The sequence below is a fragment of the Anguilla anguilla genome, chromosome 16 (assembly GCF_013347855.1).
Source record: "Anguilla anguilla isolate fAngAng1 chromosome 16, fAngAng1.pri, whole genome shotgun sequence".
NCBI lineage: Eukaryota > Metazoa > Chordata > Actinopteri > Anguilliformes > Anguillidae > Anguilla > Anguilla anguilla.
The window spans coordinates 35831694-35848226 of NC_049216.1; the positions used below are offsets into that span (position 1 = coordinate 35831694).

At 46.1% G+C, this 16533-nt stretch overlaps 1 long non-coding RNA gene across 1 annotated transcript; it reads right to left on the minus strand.

The window, feature by feature from the left end:
- Positions 1 to 410: 410 nt before the first annotated feature.
- Positions 411 to 16249, minus strand: LOC118214991. Its single transcript, XR_004762743.1, has 3 exons — positions 16186 to 16249; positions 12199 to 12310; positions 411 to 691 (listed from the first exon to the last, which is right to left on the minus strand). It is a non-coding gene; the product is annotated as an uncharacterized LOC118214991 (long non-coding RNA).
- Between the last annotated feature and the right edge of the window lie 284 nt (positions 16250 to 16533).

Here is a 16533-nt window from a genome sequence, read left to right on the forward strand (position 1 = left end):
TTAATTAAGCAAATGTGCTGTGGAGAATGTCAGTTAACAGCCAGACTGTTCCATGCAGAATGTGTAAGGATAGGGAGAGGCTGCGTACACACACACACACACACACACACACTCTTTCTCTTTCGCACATGCACACGAACACACACACACACACACACACACACTATCTCTCTTACACATACACACACACTCACACACACACACTCTCTCTCTCACACACACACACGCGCGCACACACTCTTTCTCTCTCACACACACACCCACACACACACAGGTGTGCATGGCTGAGCAGATGCTCCAGTGAGCATAATGCTCCACATTACCCGCTCTGCTGTTGAGCAGAGGATGCAGAGGATGAGCAGAATGAACAGAAGGGCGAAGGAAACGAGGGTGACACGTTATTTCACCAGTTTAATCTTCATTTATTCCACCGCGTTTCCGTGCCTGGCCTGGACGAGCAGAGTGTGAAAGTGTAACGAACAGAACGTCTTTCAGCACAGCGAAGGACAGCCGTCCACCCAGACGTGGGCGATCCCAACGTCACAGCCTTGGCGATAGCCTCCAAAAGGCCCCGAGCAACATGCTGCCATGGACATGCCGTACTTTCAGACATTTGCCATCCAAGGGCCAATCGCAGGGCGTCTGATCAGTATGTACTACCAGACACGTCCCTGAGGTTCATTTTCAAACGCTGGTGGAAAAGAATGGAGAAGAGAAAGGAAACCGATCAGCTAGATACGAATAATAACCGTGGCAAAGTACGGCTAATTTCACACTTCTGTGGTTTACCGGAAGGGAAAGGTCGTCAAGTTTCTGCTTTTGACAGGTGTGGGGGGGGGGGTGGGGGGGTGCGGGGGGTCGGGGGCGGTCGGGGGGGGGTGGGAGACTATAGCGATGTTTAACGTTTCATGTGTTTGAAACTCTAGCGATGTGTAATGTTTCATGCGTTTGAAAGCACTCAGAGCTTAGTGCTCTGACCTCCACTCAGTGTGTAACAGTAACAGTATGCTGCAGGTAAGACTCCACCCCCACCCCCCCTAAGACTCCACCTTCAACCACTAAAACCCCACCCCCAACCCCTAAGACTACATCCCCCCTAACCCCCATCGCCACCAACCCAAAGAGCCTTCAACAGCTTGCACACGGGAGTGAATCTGGCGGAAGATCTGCCAGCCTCACGCGTGCCGATGGCATACCAAAGCTAAACTGCAGATCTGGCGTCAGAGCAGTGAGTCTGCTTTTGTGCTTAATTGCTTTGTTTCATCCATGTTCTCTGTTCCTCTGCAGCGCAGACCCACTGCAGCAGTAACTCCCTCCGCCCATTCTTTCCCCCGCAGGGTCCGCTCCCTCAGCCATTAATCTCACATATAGCGCCTTTCAAAGTCCTTCACAGAGGTGGAGGAAGTGGTGAAGACTCAGGCGGAGGAAGTGGTGAAGACAGAGACGGAGGAAGTGGTGAAGACTGAGGCGGAGGAAGTGGTGAAGACAGAGACGGAGGAAGTGGTGAAGACTGAGGCGGAGGACGTGGTGAAGACTGAGGCGGAGGAAGTGGTGAAGACTGAGGCAGAGGAAGTGGTTAGGGTTAGGGGGCGTTAGGGTTAGGGTTAGAATGAGACGGAAGAAGTGGTGAAGACTGAGGCGGAGGAAGTGGTGAAGACTGAGGTGGAAGAAGTGGTTAGGGTTAGGGTTAGACTGAGGCGGAAGAAGTGGTTAGGGTTAGGGTTAGACTGAGGCGGAGGAAGTGGTTAGGGTTAGGGTTAGACTGAGGCGGAGGAAGTGGTTAGGGTTAGGGTTAGACTGAGGCGGAGGAAGTGGTTAGGGTTAGGGTTAGACTGAGGCGGAGGAAGTGGTTAGGGTTAGGGTTAGGGTTAGACTGAGGCGGAGGAAGTGCAGGGCTCGTTCGGGTTTAGCCTCGTCTGGCGGTCAGCCCACATTAGAGAGGGGGGTGGGGGGGGGGGGGGGGGGGGCTTGGCGTAGGGTGCTGTGATCTCCGTCCATCCCTGCCACAGCTGAAGGTTTTTCTATCCTTCTGTAGTGCATGTGTCTTACAGCCATGTGCCACTTCTTGTGCTGCACAGTCATAGCATTCAGCTCTGCAGCGACAGACCAGCCGCAACGCAACTCTGACCCCCCCCAATCCCAGAATGCACCTGTGCTTCCAGAACCGTGGACCAGAGAGTGGGCCCTCTTCCAGTCACCGCGGGGCTACGGCTGGGCGGTATACTGCAGCGATAATTATCGAATGCCATAGCGATCATCGCCACCATGTGGTATATTGTCTGTCTTTTGTGTCTCTTTTCTCTTTAACTATTCCTGATGAGGTATTAAACATCCAAACTTCAGAGGCCGTGTGAAATACTTCCTAATACTGATCCAAGACCAAAATTCAAAAACCAAAAGACAGCAGAATAGAAGGCCAGAGATGACATGCAGACTGCCAGACCTAGATGCAGGACTCAGATGCACACTTCTGGCTAATTTCTACAAACTGACTTCTTGCCAAGTTGCCCAAACTGACTGCTAACTAAAAGAAAGCTGCATATTGTATCTACTGAAAGAGAGAGAGACCCTCTCTTCTCCAGGCTTGTCAAGATCTTTTAGGAAGAAACCGCTTTGGTTATTACGGGAATATTTGTGAGCTAGTGTGGAGACACTAGATCAATCAATAATTAAACCAAGTTAAAGTCAGCAGTGACACTGACTTCTGCTCAATTTTGGCATGTCCCGCCCAGAGTGTCCAACATAATGCCTGCAGGTGTATATACCAATTTAAGATACAGAATCATATGAATATGAAGAATGCCAGGCCATCCCTGTTGAAACACACACAGATACAGACCCACACTCACACCTCAATTGGAACACCCCCCCCCCCCCCCCCCCCCCCGCAGCTCCTGCTTTGTGTCTTACCTCCAGGCTATGCTGGCCAAGCACTTTGAAGCTTTCTATGGCTGTGAATGGCCAAATCGTGAATTGCACATCTGACAGTGCCTAATTCAAACCCACTCAACAGCACTGAGGGGCCAGCTTGAACCCAACTGATGGGCCAGCTCAAACCCAACTGATGGGCCAGCTCAAACCCAACTGATGGGCCAGCACAAACCCAACTGATGGGCCAGCTCAAACCCAACTGATGGGCCAGCTCAAACCCAACTGATGGGCCAGCTCAAACCCAACTGATGGGCCAGCTCAAACCCAACTGAGGGGCCAGCACAAACCCAACTGATGGGCCAGCTCAAACCCAACTGATGGGCCAGCTTGAACCTAACTGATGGGCCAGCTCAAACCCAACTGATGGGCCAGCTCAAACCCAACTGTGGGGCCAGCTTGAACCCTGGCTGACTGTGGTCAAGGCACCAAGTCAGTCCGGTTTAATAGTGCAAGACTTTTTAAACACACCGGGTAAAAATCGTTACATGAATGTATTTCGCACTGTGCTAAACTATAGCCATCTGATGTACGTGTGACAAATGCAGGATTGGCAAATAATCTTGGAACACATTATCTGTGTGTGTATGTGTGTGTGTGTGTCTGTGTTTCTGAGAGAGAAAGAGAGATACAGAGAGATAGAGAGACATAGAGAGGAGGAGAGATAGATAGAGAGAGAGACAGAGAGAAAGAGAGACATAATTAGTGTGTGTGCATGTGTTTGTGGTCCATTGCGTTGTATGCTGCATTTCCCATTATATGTGTGTGTACATAATCATGTGAATATGATTAGTGAGTCTCTGCTGCTACTGAATTTGATTTTCCCTGTAGGCTACGTCAGTCCTGAACTGGATATGTGATACACCCGTAAATCAAGTGTGTAATTCAATAAGGAAACACTGAAAAAAGAAATTGAATATAAATCCGACTCCAAAAGCTCATCGCTCAATTAACCAAATTACTTCCTGGTGACGATTAATCGGGTTGACTTCGGGCCAAAAACTAATTAACAGACTTCCTGGCATTGATGCATGGTGACAATATTTGTGAGTTTTTTTTGTTGTTTTATTGTTGTTGCATGAGATTAAATAACCCCCCCTCACCCCTCCCATCCCCCGTCCCCCCGCCCCCCATTCTGGCCACACCCACTTGTTTCAGCCCTCTCCGGTACAGGTGTAATGGTGCGCACTTACCTGCTTCAAATGCGTTCCCTCATGTATTTCACAACACAACATTCATGGTTCACATCATTGGCTATGTTCGAATGTACACCATGGCTGGCCAACCCTGTTCCTGGAGAACTACCATCCTGTAGGTCTTCACTCCAAACCTAACAAAGTACACCTCATTGAACAGTCAGGGCAGGGCTGCCTAACCCTGCTCCTGGAGACCTACTGTCCTCTAGGTTTACACTCCAATCCTAACAAAGCCACACCTCATTCAACAGCAAGAGCAGGGCAGCCAAACCCTGAACCTGGAGATCTGTCCTCTAGGTTTACACTCAAACCCTAACAAAGTACACCTCATTCAACAGCTAGAACAGTGATGGCCAACCCTGCTCCTGGAGATAAAACGTGAAGTGCACTTCATTCAGCAGCCAGTGATCTCGTTGAGCTGTTAATTAGTAGAATCAGGGCTGAAACGAAAACCCATCAGGATAGCAGATCTCCAGGAACAGGGTTGAGCAGCCCTGATGGTTAGCGTGGCAACATCTACCCACCGAGAATGGCAGAGGGCTCCATGGCTGTGAGTGCCACGGGGCAAACACAGCCTGTATGTGTGAGCCCGAAGAGCAGCCTCAACCGGCAAACAGCCCCAGCAACAAGTTTCAGGAATTAGGCCAAGCCAAGAAGTCTCTGGTTATACTTTTGAAAGCTGCCCGTTTTTGGCAAATGGTCACCGCGCAAGTGGGTGTTTGTGCTGATCGTGCCAGTGTAGCCTTTCAAAACGCCACTCATTTCTTCTGAAATGCATCATTCTTAGGAAACAGAAAAAAATGAGACCATAACGTTACTCTCGACCTCATCCTCTACGTTTGTACATCCAGGGAGGGCACATACACACGGTAAATTCAGCACGGTTGCAGTGCAAACAGAGGCTTGATAATGAGGCAAAATGAAATAACGACAGTGAAATGATAACTATAGTGCTCTAGGGGTAATACAACAAACCTAGCTAGCCAGCCAGCTGGGTAACTTAGCACACCACGAAGAGATCGAGCAGGTGTGAGAAGGTGGGTTGGAGAGGGAGGGAGGCAGGGAGAGGGATAGATTTGGTAGAGGCATTAAGAGTGGAAAAATAGCAAAATAACTATAGCTAACTATTACAAATCTCTCTTGCGGACAACAATTCTCTATGGTGAAGAAATCACCACGGAGAGCGTCAGTAAACAGGAGGTTTTAGTAGAACAAAATGTATTTAATTTTATTTGTCTCAAATTATGGGAGGAGAATTGCCATGAGAAAAAAACATTTATTGAGGGTTATTTAATGAAGACAAGGTTATCGAGCACAGGTGAGGTAAGAGAGAGTAGGCAGGTACAGGTGGGGTTAGCGTGTGCAGGGTGGGCTTAGCAAGTGAACGCATGGTTAGCGAGGACGGGGGCGGGGGGGAGGGGGGTGTTATCGAGCGCAGAGGGGATCAGAACGCAGGGCGAGTGACTAACAGGCGAGGGTTCGTGACGGAAGGAAACAGAAAGGGAGAGATGTTCTCCTTCCTTCCTCTCGCAGTATTTATCAAAATCTACTGTGTGTAGACACAGCTGCTGTGCCTAACACACGGAGAAGAAACAGACCGTGTGACAGCACCGCGTGGACGCCGAGGCGGGAGGCAGACTGGAGCACGCCTATGAGCCTGCTGTCTGCCTTCCCGCTTCCTGCTACCGTCAGGGTCCAAGGGAAGAACCCACTCCCGGTTATTTCTTTATTTATTTATTTATTTTAAACTCTGAGCCGAAACTGGAAGCGGATACGGCCTTGTGAACTGAGTGAGATTTTTTCATCCTCTGAGCTGGCCTGAGGGTTATTTTTTTTATTTAGTTGGAAGCATGAATTAAAAAAAAATCCAAGCTGTATTTGGTCTTCTTTTATTGTGTGTTACTGTCGTAAATCCTAAGGCTGATTTTTTTGATCCTTTTAGTCAATAAATCGAGACGACGTTGTTATTGTTGTTGTCGAGTGTTGCAGACCACATCTCACACCCTGGACGCTAAGCATGCATGTGACATGAACTGGTTTAGAAGTAGAACACATGATGTACAGGTGATGTTCTGCTGGGTGTTGGGTCCGCTAGATCAAAAGTAGCAAGTATTATTTTTAAAGAAATGACGACACTTTGAGCGCTCTTGAACCTCGTCTGGCATTTTCTTCGGTGCCATCGTCTGGCAGCAGCGTGCGAAGCCTTCCTTAGCCAAACTCAGTCTCAGAGGAGTGCACAGGTGGTGGGAAAAAAAACCGTAACCACCAGCCAACCTCGCTTCACACGAAACAAAATGCCTCTCAAAGTAGGGGCTTCTAATGTTGTGGAACGAGAGACGGCACCCTGCTCTTCTTGGCTTTTTGAGAAAGCCTACCCACAATTCTCTGACTGGGCCTTTGAACTGACTTGGCTAAGGCGATTATTACTGCTGTTTGGAAGTTTTTGTGGAAGACTGAAGCAGAGCAGGAACGTCGAGGCACATGAGCCCTTCAGGGCTAGGCTAAATGAGTCTGGATTTGTGTTCAAAAAACAATGTTTGATTTTTCAAGCACAGAGTGGCTTTGAATTTGAACAGTATTTTACAGGAAAAGCGGAAAGCTCGCAGATTGTCTGTGGTGTCCAGAAGCTCATTGTGTATGTGTGTGTGTGCGTGTGTCTGCTTCTGTTTCTGTGTGTGTACAGTGCAGTGCTAAATTATTAAGACACAATTATTAGTAACACAATTTTTTGTTTTGGCTCTGTACTCAAGCACAGTGGATGTGAAATGAAACAAATATCTCGCCATTTATGATGTTTGGTCTCGGCCTTCACCAGCTCTGTTATTATTATGATTTTCTTTTCTATTTCCATTCTCACCATTACCTGTAAACTGCGTCTGTAAACGAGCACTCCCTTGTTCATTCAGAATGCGCATTGGCATTGGGCACTAGCATCAAACAACAATTAAACCTCTTCACCATGTCTACTAGCTGTATACTGTATATCGAGCAGCAGGCACGTTTTTTTGTTTGAAGGAGCAGGATATTTGGATTAACAAGCAGGTGAACCAAATCAAGTGGCCTCTGACTGCATGTACGCGTTATGCATCTGTACTGTATATACTACATGCACAATGAAAAGTGAAGGCGCATGGAGGTGCTGGACAGAAGGACAGAAGCATTTTGAGCGATTTAGCGTCCGCAGGTCTCTCTGTGTGTTTCGCGGTGAAGGTGGAGGACGGTGAGGCTCCAGTGATGGGCGCAGGGAGGCAGGGATGGCTGGAACAGAGGGTCACACAGAGAGATCTCGACCCTGGAGGGGCGGTCCAGGCACTCGCGAGCCCAGCGAATCTAGGACATCCCAATGCGGCTCGCCTTTGAAGAGGATCGGGGTTGGCCATCCCAAGTGTAGTGTGATGGACATAAGATTGGCACAATTATCAAGAGGTAAGTGGGTGAGGTTATTTTTGTGTCCAGGGGAGGAAATTGCTCTGAATCTTGAAGGCTCTTTGGTAGCAAAGAGACCAGACAGGAATCATGTCATGGTATATGATTCTTCAGGCAGCATTCTATGAGATCTGTTTTAAGAATTGACCTAGAAAACTAAAACTAAATAAAGGTCTTAATACATTTTGGTAACTGTGAGAGGTTTGTTGGTTGTGAATATGGAAATTAGGCTTTGGGAACCTTTTTTTATATTGATTAAATATATGATATAAACGTGCAATTTTATTCAAGGCAACACCTAGGTATTTGAAAGGAATATGCATTTATAGTGAGATTAAATATCTCAGTAAAAATATAATTAGTTGGATGGGACAGTTTAGCTTTTATTTTCAAATAAATAAATAAATAAATAAATTAATTAATTAATTAATAAAGTGCCCTGTATGCTTTGTATGACATCAACTGAGTAGAGAGAGAAAGGATTTCTGGGTTGGTCGAACTGGAAATGACCAATAATGCACTGCAGAATCCCGCAGCCACACCTCACGGCTGTTCCTCTCCTGGAATGCGCTCTCAGCCGTGATGTTATTGGAGAGTGTATACATGACAAACCACCACCGAGCGAATCCCAGGGAAGAATTAATTTCACTTCTGCTCCACATGATTAGACAGAACTAATTAATCTTGCACAGTGTGTGGAAAGAGCTAATCACCCTCTTCCTAACGAACACGGGAAGGACCACTGATCTCCTCCGCGCACACTTCTTTTTTTTATGACAACATATTTACTGGCTGGAATAAAAATAAATAAATAAATAAAATGGAAAAACCCCACAAATAAAAATGACTAGAAGAACAGGAAACGTGTTTGAGGAGCAGTCACAAGCTCTGCCTGTGGAACCAGGCCATTTGTAACCCATCCCCGCGGGAGGAAAACGCATTGTTGTTAATTGTCTGATTGATTAATTGATTAATTGATAAACATAAATGACACGGAGGATTAATGAGCGGAGTGGATGGTGGAGCAGGCTTCTGATTGATTCCAGAATGTAATTATGATACAAATCACCAGCATATGTGCCGAGCCGAGCCGGTCGACTCCGCCCCGCCGCACAGGACAGCGAGGAGCGGCGATCCCAGCGCCACCCGCCCCACGCCTGCCGTGGGTCACGGGTTCAAATCCCACCGCTGCTGTGCCCCACCCATGAACACAAGCCACATTTCTCAGGATTGGGGTCATATTTGCTATATCTTGTATTTATATCCATATGTTCACGTATGCATGTATGTGTGTCATATGTGTATAAACTGGCCAGTATAATAAAATAATCACATCGAAAAAATACCCAAGTGTCACAATGTGGGTCCTGCACAAAACCATGTGTCCCTGAAAGGTGCGGTCTAAAGGTTCAGCTTCAGGCAGATAAGCCAACTGCTTCACAGAGACCTGACCCGAAACCAGCTTGTCACGTACAACATATCACATAACAGATTTGTATCTTTCCACAGATGCAGTAGTGCTGGACGGTGGGATGAAATGGTTAAATTGCTGTGATTTTTTGAGTCCGGTGCCAGTTTACAATATTCTGCGAGCAGAACTGCCAGTGATACTGGTGGACAGATGTACGCTCAAGTGCACACGATAGCCTGTTAGCCGTGGTGCGGAGAACAGACCAACTTTCCTTTTGACACAGTTTCTCATTTCTGAGCAGGCATCTGTGATGCCATCTTCTGTGGCACCATGTTTGAAACTGGAACATTTCACGAGAGCACCACATTAAGTATTAAAAATAAAAAAATAAACACACGCACACACACAAGAATAATACACTGATTAAATCCACAATGAGGAAAAGAAATATAGCTTTCCTTAAAACCAATGTCTTATGCACACGCAACACATCAGTGTGTGTATCTGCGTGTGTGTGTGTGCATGCGTGTGTGCGTGCGTGTGTGTGTGGGGATGGGCGACATATTGTGATGAAAATGATCAAATTCAGTAGTGGTTATAGCCACCATATGGTGCATTACCTCTCCTTTCAATTTTTTCTTTTTAATTATACCTGATGTGGTTACTAAACAACCAAACCAAAAAAAATGTGTTATCTCTTGGATGTTGATAAGACAGCCAATTAGCACCAAGGTCGTACAGCTTCCACGTGATCATGTGATGTGTTTTTGTTTAAACACATGCAGCTGCGAGGGCTTGCTGCTGATTGGCTGTCTTACGGCCACCCAACAGATAAAAGTGGCGGAAGAATTTTCCGGAAGCATTTCATGTGGTCTCTGAAGTTTGGTTGTTTACTAGGTATAATTAAAGACAAAAAGGTGACAAGAAAGGCAATATACCAAACAGCGGTTATGAAAGTTATTGTATTTTATATTTATCATTGCGATATATCGCCCATCCCTAGTGTAGGAATGTGTGCGATTGCTGGTGATTAGCCACTGGAGTGGGAACTGGATAAGCTCAGGCCCATAGACTGTACAAACATATGGACAAAGTCTCTGTGACGCCACCCATTGACTCTCCATGGGCTTGGTGAAAAGGGCTTTGAAGCCTGGGAAGTGTAGTTCATGGGCGTCACCATGTTGTACAAATTGGAGCCAGAGATTGCGCAGTAGGGACATGAAGTCCGGTCGTCCACTAAGCGCGAGAGATACAGTGACTCGGGAGTGATGTGAACTGTCACTGATTCGTCCACAAAATATTACCGACTTGTCCAAATAGCACAATAACTCAACAAAATGGCATATGGGGAGACACCTATCGTGACTACATTTCCTTGTGGAAAAAAATGATTGACTTTGTATTTTGACCGTGTTGTTGCCATTGACTCACATAGAAAGGGGGGGCTGAAACACCTATACTGGAGCCAACCGCACTGGCGCTAGTGAGCAACGTCTCATAACAAGACCAGGAAGTGAGCTTCAGAAACGCAGCTCAGGCCCCATGTTGGGTGCCAACTTTATGAAAAATAAATTATTAAATAAAATTAAAAAAACACAGGACTATAACTCTCTGGTTTTGACTGCGTATCGCAAGCTGCGTATCGTAAATAAGACTCAGAGCTCTGCTGGCATGGTGGTGAAAGCGTTGTTCTGTTCCGCTTCAGGAGGAGGACTGGTGCCAAAAAGAAATAAATAACTCAATAAATATCAGGTTTGCCCCAGGGCACCCGTCAGCTGTGTGCTGAACAGAACGCAGTCCACTGCTTGGTACACAGCCTGTCCTGAGGGGGGGGGGGGGGGGGGGGGGGGGGGGGGGGGGGGGTGGTTTGTTTGGGTTGTCAAGGAGATCAGGGGAAAAAAACAAACAGTACTTCAAACTGTGGAACAGTGATGTTCTGGAGGGTGACCATGCTTCCACATGGATCGGACCTCCATGTATTCTTTAATGTACAGATTTCTAACTGCTCAGCCAGGCTACTCTAAACACAGAGGATCTCCCAGAAAAACACTGACCCCACTGGAGGAGAAAAACAAAGAAAATCTGTCCCCCCCTCCCACCCTGCCGGAAAAAGAGCGAGCTCACCGGTCTCTGTAAAATCATGAGGTTTAATATGATTCATTCAGATATGAAAAGAAGCCCACAACCAATATGTTATTATGTATCAGATATCGGAAGCTACCTGGCCACCAAGAATTCCACACTTACACTTACACCCTTACACCTGGGCACCAAGACTGGATCATTCCACACCCTTACACCTGGGCACTGAGACTGAGTCATTCTAAACCGGTCCCTTATACCTGGGCACTAAACACTGGATAATTGTGCACTGGCCCTTTAAAGTTCAGTGTCCAGTGCAGTAGGATGTTCTAGCCTGTTGGAATTCCTTAGCTGCACATTGTGCGCCCCGCTCAGGCGACACACGCTGCAGGCCCTGGACCCAGAGCCTGCAGCCTCCGCTGGAATCTGCGCGGGAATCGATTTGGCTACAGAAACAGCCAGGTGGCTTTCTGTAGCGTTTCTGAAGCAGGACTACGGGAGAATGTGTTCGATCACGAGCGCGAGTGGCTGCCGCGCGATTATGCAAATGGGCAACGGGGAAGAGATGCCTGCAGACCAGAGCCCATACAATATCAATTTCAATTCCAGTATTGATTTCAATATCAATATCAATTCCAGTATCAATTTCAATATCGCTATTGATCAGTTTGGAAGAGCACTTTGGAGCAGAACAGAGCCAGAAAGGTTCAGTGTGCTCGGAAAAAGACCAAATACCAGGAATTCTTATGTTTGGATTATTATTATTATTATTATTATGAAGGCGAACACCAGAGGACAATGTACAAACAAAGAAAGTCTGAAAAATCATCCAATCACAAACAGCCTGTTATGGTGGCCAGAGGCCCTTTCCAGAGACAGACCCTAAACAGTATAATGAGGTACAGACCTCCTCAGCACAAAGTGCTGTTTGCTTTGGAAGCAGCATACTGCTCATTTTTATGTACCAGTTTGAGCTGTAGCATTTGCTTGCTACTGCTAGTGGGACCATACTTCTTCTGTTCTTTTATTTATTTCTGGGCAATGAAATCTGTGATTCCGTATAGAACAGCAGGTCTCAGAGGTAAACCTCAGTTCACTACAAAGAAAGGACTGTTCAGAGAAAGGACTGTTTTGTTTCCAGGTTCATGGGCTTACCGGTAGAGCGTCCTCCATCTTGTGTAGTGATGGTTCTGCTTTCTTCTCTCTCTCACTGGGTACGTCTGTGTGGGCGCGGCTTGTAGCTTTCTGGCCCAGAGGTATTCTCCTTCTGCCACGATAAATAAAAGATCACAAAGGATGTCCATCAGTCTTTACTCCTGCACTTTAAAGAGCGATTGCGGAGTTACACAAACACACCAGCTATCGAACCGGACACATTTCGCTTAATCACTTCAAAATGGACTGCGAGCTTAAGGTGTACCTGTTTACACTGATTTACAAATTCACCTACTTCCTCTGGGCTGAATAACTGCCAAAAACAACAAGCCAGCTGTTTATATAAATAACCCTGATGAGCTGTGATATGATTAGTAGCTGAATAAGAATGAGAATATAATGACATAACAGTGGCACGAGGATCCATGAACATGGATCAGCCATTTTGGAATAATATGGCCGACAGGCAGCCATTTTCCCTCTACCTGGACTGGTCTCACTCTCCCCACCAGAAAAAAGGTGTTTAGAATAGAATTCAATCACACACCTTTCTAAAAACTGAGCAGGCATATGCCCCCTTATTGGGCACGGTGCCACTGGACCCAACGTTGTTCACCGGTCCTCTCCAAAAAAACCCAAGGCATCAATGAAATATGATTTCACCTAATCAATACATTCTTAGTTAGATCTTCAGTGTGCTTGTTTGATGTCTTTTAACAAAAAATTAAAAATTGTTCTGGAGGTCGTTCTTGTGTTTTATGAACACGAAAGCAAAGCCAATCGCTGTTGGTATTCGTGGACTTGGTGTACAGTGCCTCTGTATGGCAGCTGCTAGCCGAGTTTGTGCTTAACACATCATCTATTTATACAGCTGGGCACGTAAGTGAATCATTTCAGATCAGCATGGCGCTGTCCAAAAACCCCCTCTGCTTAGGTCTCCCGTACTTGGACCCATTTGCTGCCTGATGTTCATGTTCCAAACATGTACTCACCAATTTAAATAATTATTGGGTGAGTGGAGAATCGAAATAATGGCCAATTATGAGTCCTGCAAGATTCAATATCCTGAGTAATCATTTTGCAGACACTAATTCTTAAAATTCCTTTTTTTTTCTGCTGGAAAGGTAATTCTAATGAATTGCTTTGGGAGAGAGCTCTGCACTACCATATCCGAAATGCAGAGTGCGCTCATAGCAGTGAGATATACTATATTTCTGAGAGAGAAGCTTTCCATCCCGTGGCACTACCTTCATTTCAAACTGCGCCTGGCAAGTAGAAGCACTTTATTTTAAATGTGTGTGTGTTTGTGTGTGTGTGTGCGTGTTTGTTTGTGCATGTGTACATTTGTTTGTGTGTGTGCATGTGTGTGCGTTTGTGTGTGTGTGCGCGCGCGTTTGCCTGTGTGTGTGCTTTGTGCGTTTGTGCATGTGTGCGTGTGTGTGTGTGTGTGTGTGTGTGCGCGCGCATGCGGGCATGTCCATGCAAGTAATATTTGACAAATCATTTCTTTCAAATGATTTGAAGGAATCAGAAATACATTTGAACACACATGAAAAGAATATTTGAACCTACAGCGGGAGTCCAACTCCATTCTTCTGTAAGAATGGGACATTTTTCTCTCTGTTGAATTGTAGCTCTGTGTGACAGAAGTATTTTATGATGGAATCCACCAGCAATATTGAATGTTCAAAAGTAGCCCATTAGGTTACATAAAACCATATGCCTTTTTCTACTTGAATACATGCATTACAACCATGTTACATTTCCCAAGACAATTTTGTGGCAAAATTATCAAGAGTTGACACTTAATTTGTTTACGCATAAGAAACAAAATGTACGAGGAGATTGAAAAGGCATCTAGCATGTGACTGTTTACTCTTTCGATATTTTCGAAAGATGAAAACAACAAATGTGTGCATCTTTACCACAAACGAAAGACTGAAACAAAGTCACAGAAAATAGGCAAGTAATGTCACTAAACAGATTTAAGACAAAACCTTCAAAATAAGGAGAAACAGCAAAAATAAACAGCTTTTAAGAGGCTAAAACAGCATATGAATTACCATTAAAACATTTAAAAATACAACAATTGTGTTTGTAAAATGGACAGCACGACCCATATCCATGTATGTATCTATACAAATAGATATAAGTGTCTGCTACAGTCCTTGCATATATGAATGCATTTTGAATTAGGTCACATAAAAATAAATACCATGAAAACACGACAAAAGGTAATTGCTACAAACATCTTGTCAGGACTCCGAATAGCGCAAAAAAAAAAAAAAAAAGGAAACTTCCCTTTAAGCAGACATGGTTTTATGAAGCAAACCTGTCAAGACTGGGAATGAATAATGAATTATGAAGATGAAACGGTATCGAGCGAAAGAAGAAAAACAAGAAATAGCGCTGCGAGCGATAGGCAGAGGAGCCGAGGCCTGCCCGCTGCCCGCTGCCCGCTGTTTGCGTGTGTTAAAGATTTAAGGGCGGCGGTGCCCGCCGTCTCCCGCCTGTTTGGGCTCCCCGTAATGGAGAACAGGTGTGCGGAATCCTCTCATTTTCATTCCGCACGCTGCGAACACGCGGTCACCGAGCCAGCTCTGCGTGGGGCCCAAACATCACCGCCCCGCCTGATGCCGGAAAATAAAAAAAACCAAAAAACAAAAACCCGTAAAGCCAAAAATTTTCTGGCAAAGACAAGAGGAGAAGGGGAGAGGAGAGGAGAGGAGGGGGGAGGAGGGGGGAGGGGGGAGAGGAGGGGAGAGGAGAGGAGGAGAGGAGGGGAGGGGGGGAGGAGAGGAGGGGAGAGGAGGAGAGGAGGGGAGGGGAGAGGAGAGGAGGGGGGCAAACCGTTGTCCTTGCCATGGTTTAGTCCTGCGTTCTCCCATAACGACCAGTCTAATTGCAGCTTGTGTTTAGTTATGTTTTACACACTGAGGGTTTTTCACTGCCAGGGTTCCACTGGAATCCAGACTGGCGTCGGAGTGCCAGGGAGATCAGGTGTGCTCTCTGCAGGAGCCTGTTATCCCGAACCACGGCGAGCAGCGGAACACGGCTGTGATTGGCTCCCGTTAAGGAAGGCCGCAGGAAGAGAGCGGTGGCACGGCGCGGCGCGGACGGACAAGCACGCTCACCTGGACAGGAAGCGCAGCGCAAACACACGCATACAAACCGCGCATGCAAACTGTGCATGCAAACACACGCATACAAACCGCGCATGCAAACTGTGCAAACACACACATGCAAACCGCACGTACAAACACACACATGCAAACACGCACGTACAAAAACGCACAAACAGACCACAAAACAAACCATGTAAACAAACCGTACAGACAAACCACGCATTAAAAACTATGGAAACAAACTGTGCATGCAAAGAAGCACATGCAAAGGCACGCGTGAAAACCTCGTAAACAACGCCATGCAAACCGCACATAGAAACACAAGCAGGCAAACCGCACATAGAAACACAAGCAGGCAAACCGCGCATTGGAAACAAAGCAAAAACAGACCGCGCATTGGAAACGAAGCACAAACAGACCGCACATTGGAAACGAAGCACAAACAGACCGCGCATGCAAACATACATATACAAATGAGGCTGAACACAAGAACCCACTTATGTGCATGGGAACACATGCGTGTGTGCAAACACTCAAACATGCGTGTGTGCAAACACTCAAACATGCGTGTGTGCAAACACTCAAACATGCGTGTGTGCAAACACTCAAACATGCGTGTGTGCAAACACTCAAACATGGTGTCCCCTTGTAGGGGAAACAGCACAGGTTGCTGCTTTGGGGATTGCATGACAATAAATAAGGAACCAAGCAACATACATGTTTAAAAACAAACGCTATTTATTTAAATAAACCACAAAGCTGTTTCATAAAAACTCATGTAAATACATTTCTTAAGATCTGATGCTGTACATGTATTGATTGTGATACAGAGCACTTGTTTCAGTGAAGAGGATTGGCTTACCTGTGCTCTGGATTCAGAAATGCTGATCCATTGTGATCCACATTTCCCTTGTGACTGAATGCAGAGGCCTCTGGGATAGTTTACTGCTGAGGCTGCTGGGATAGTTTACTGCAGAAACAGTTCCAAAACAGGCCACTGGGTGTGCTGTTCTTCAGCAAGGTCAGCCATTAGTTCTCCATTGCTGCTTCTGATCCTAAGAAAGATTAGTTCAGAGCAGTCATGTCAGCCATTTCAATGAATGCCTCCTTTGCTTTTCTACAAATTTCCTCGTGGAAAGCTGAAAGTGAATGCAGCACTCACCTGTGAAGTTCTTATCACACTGGAATATGCACACAGGTATTTTTAAAG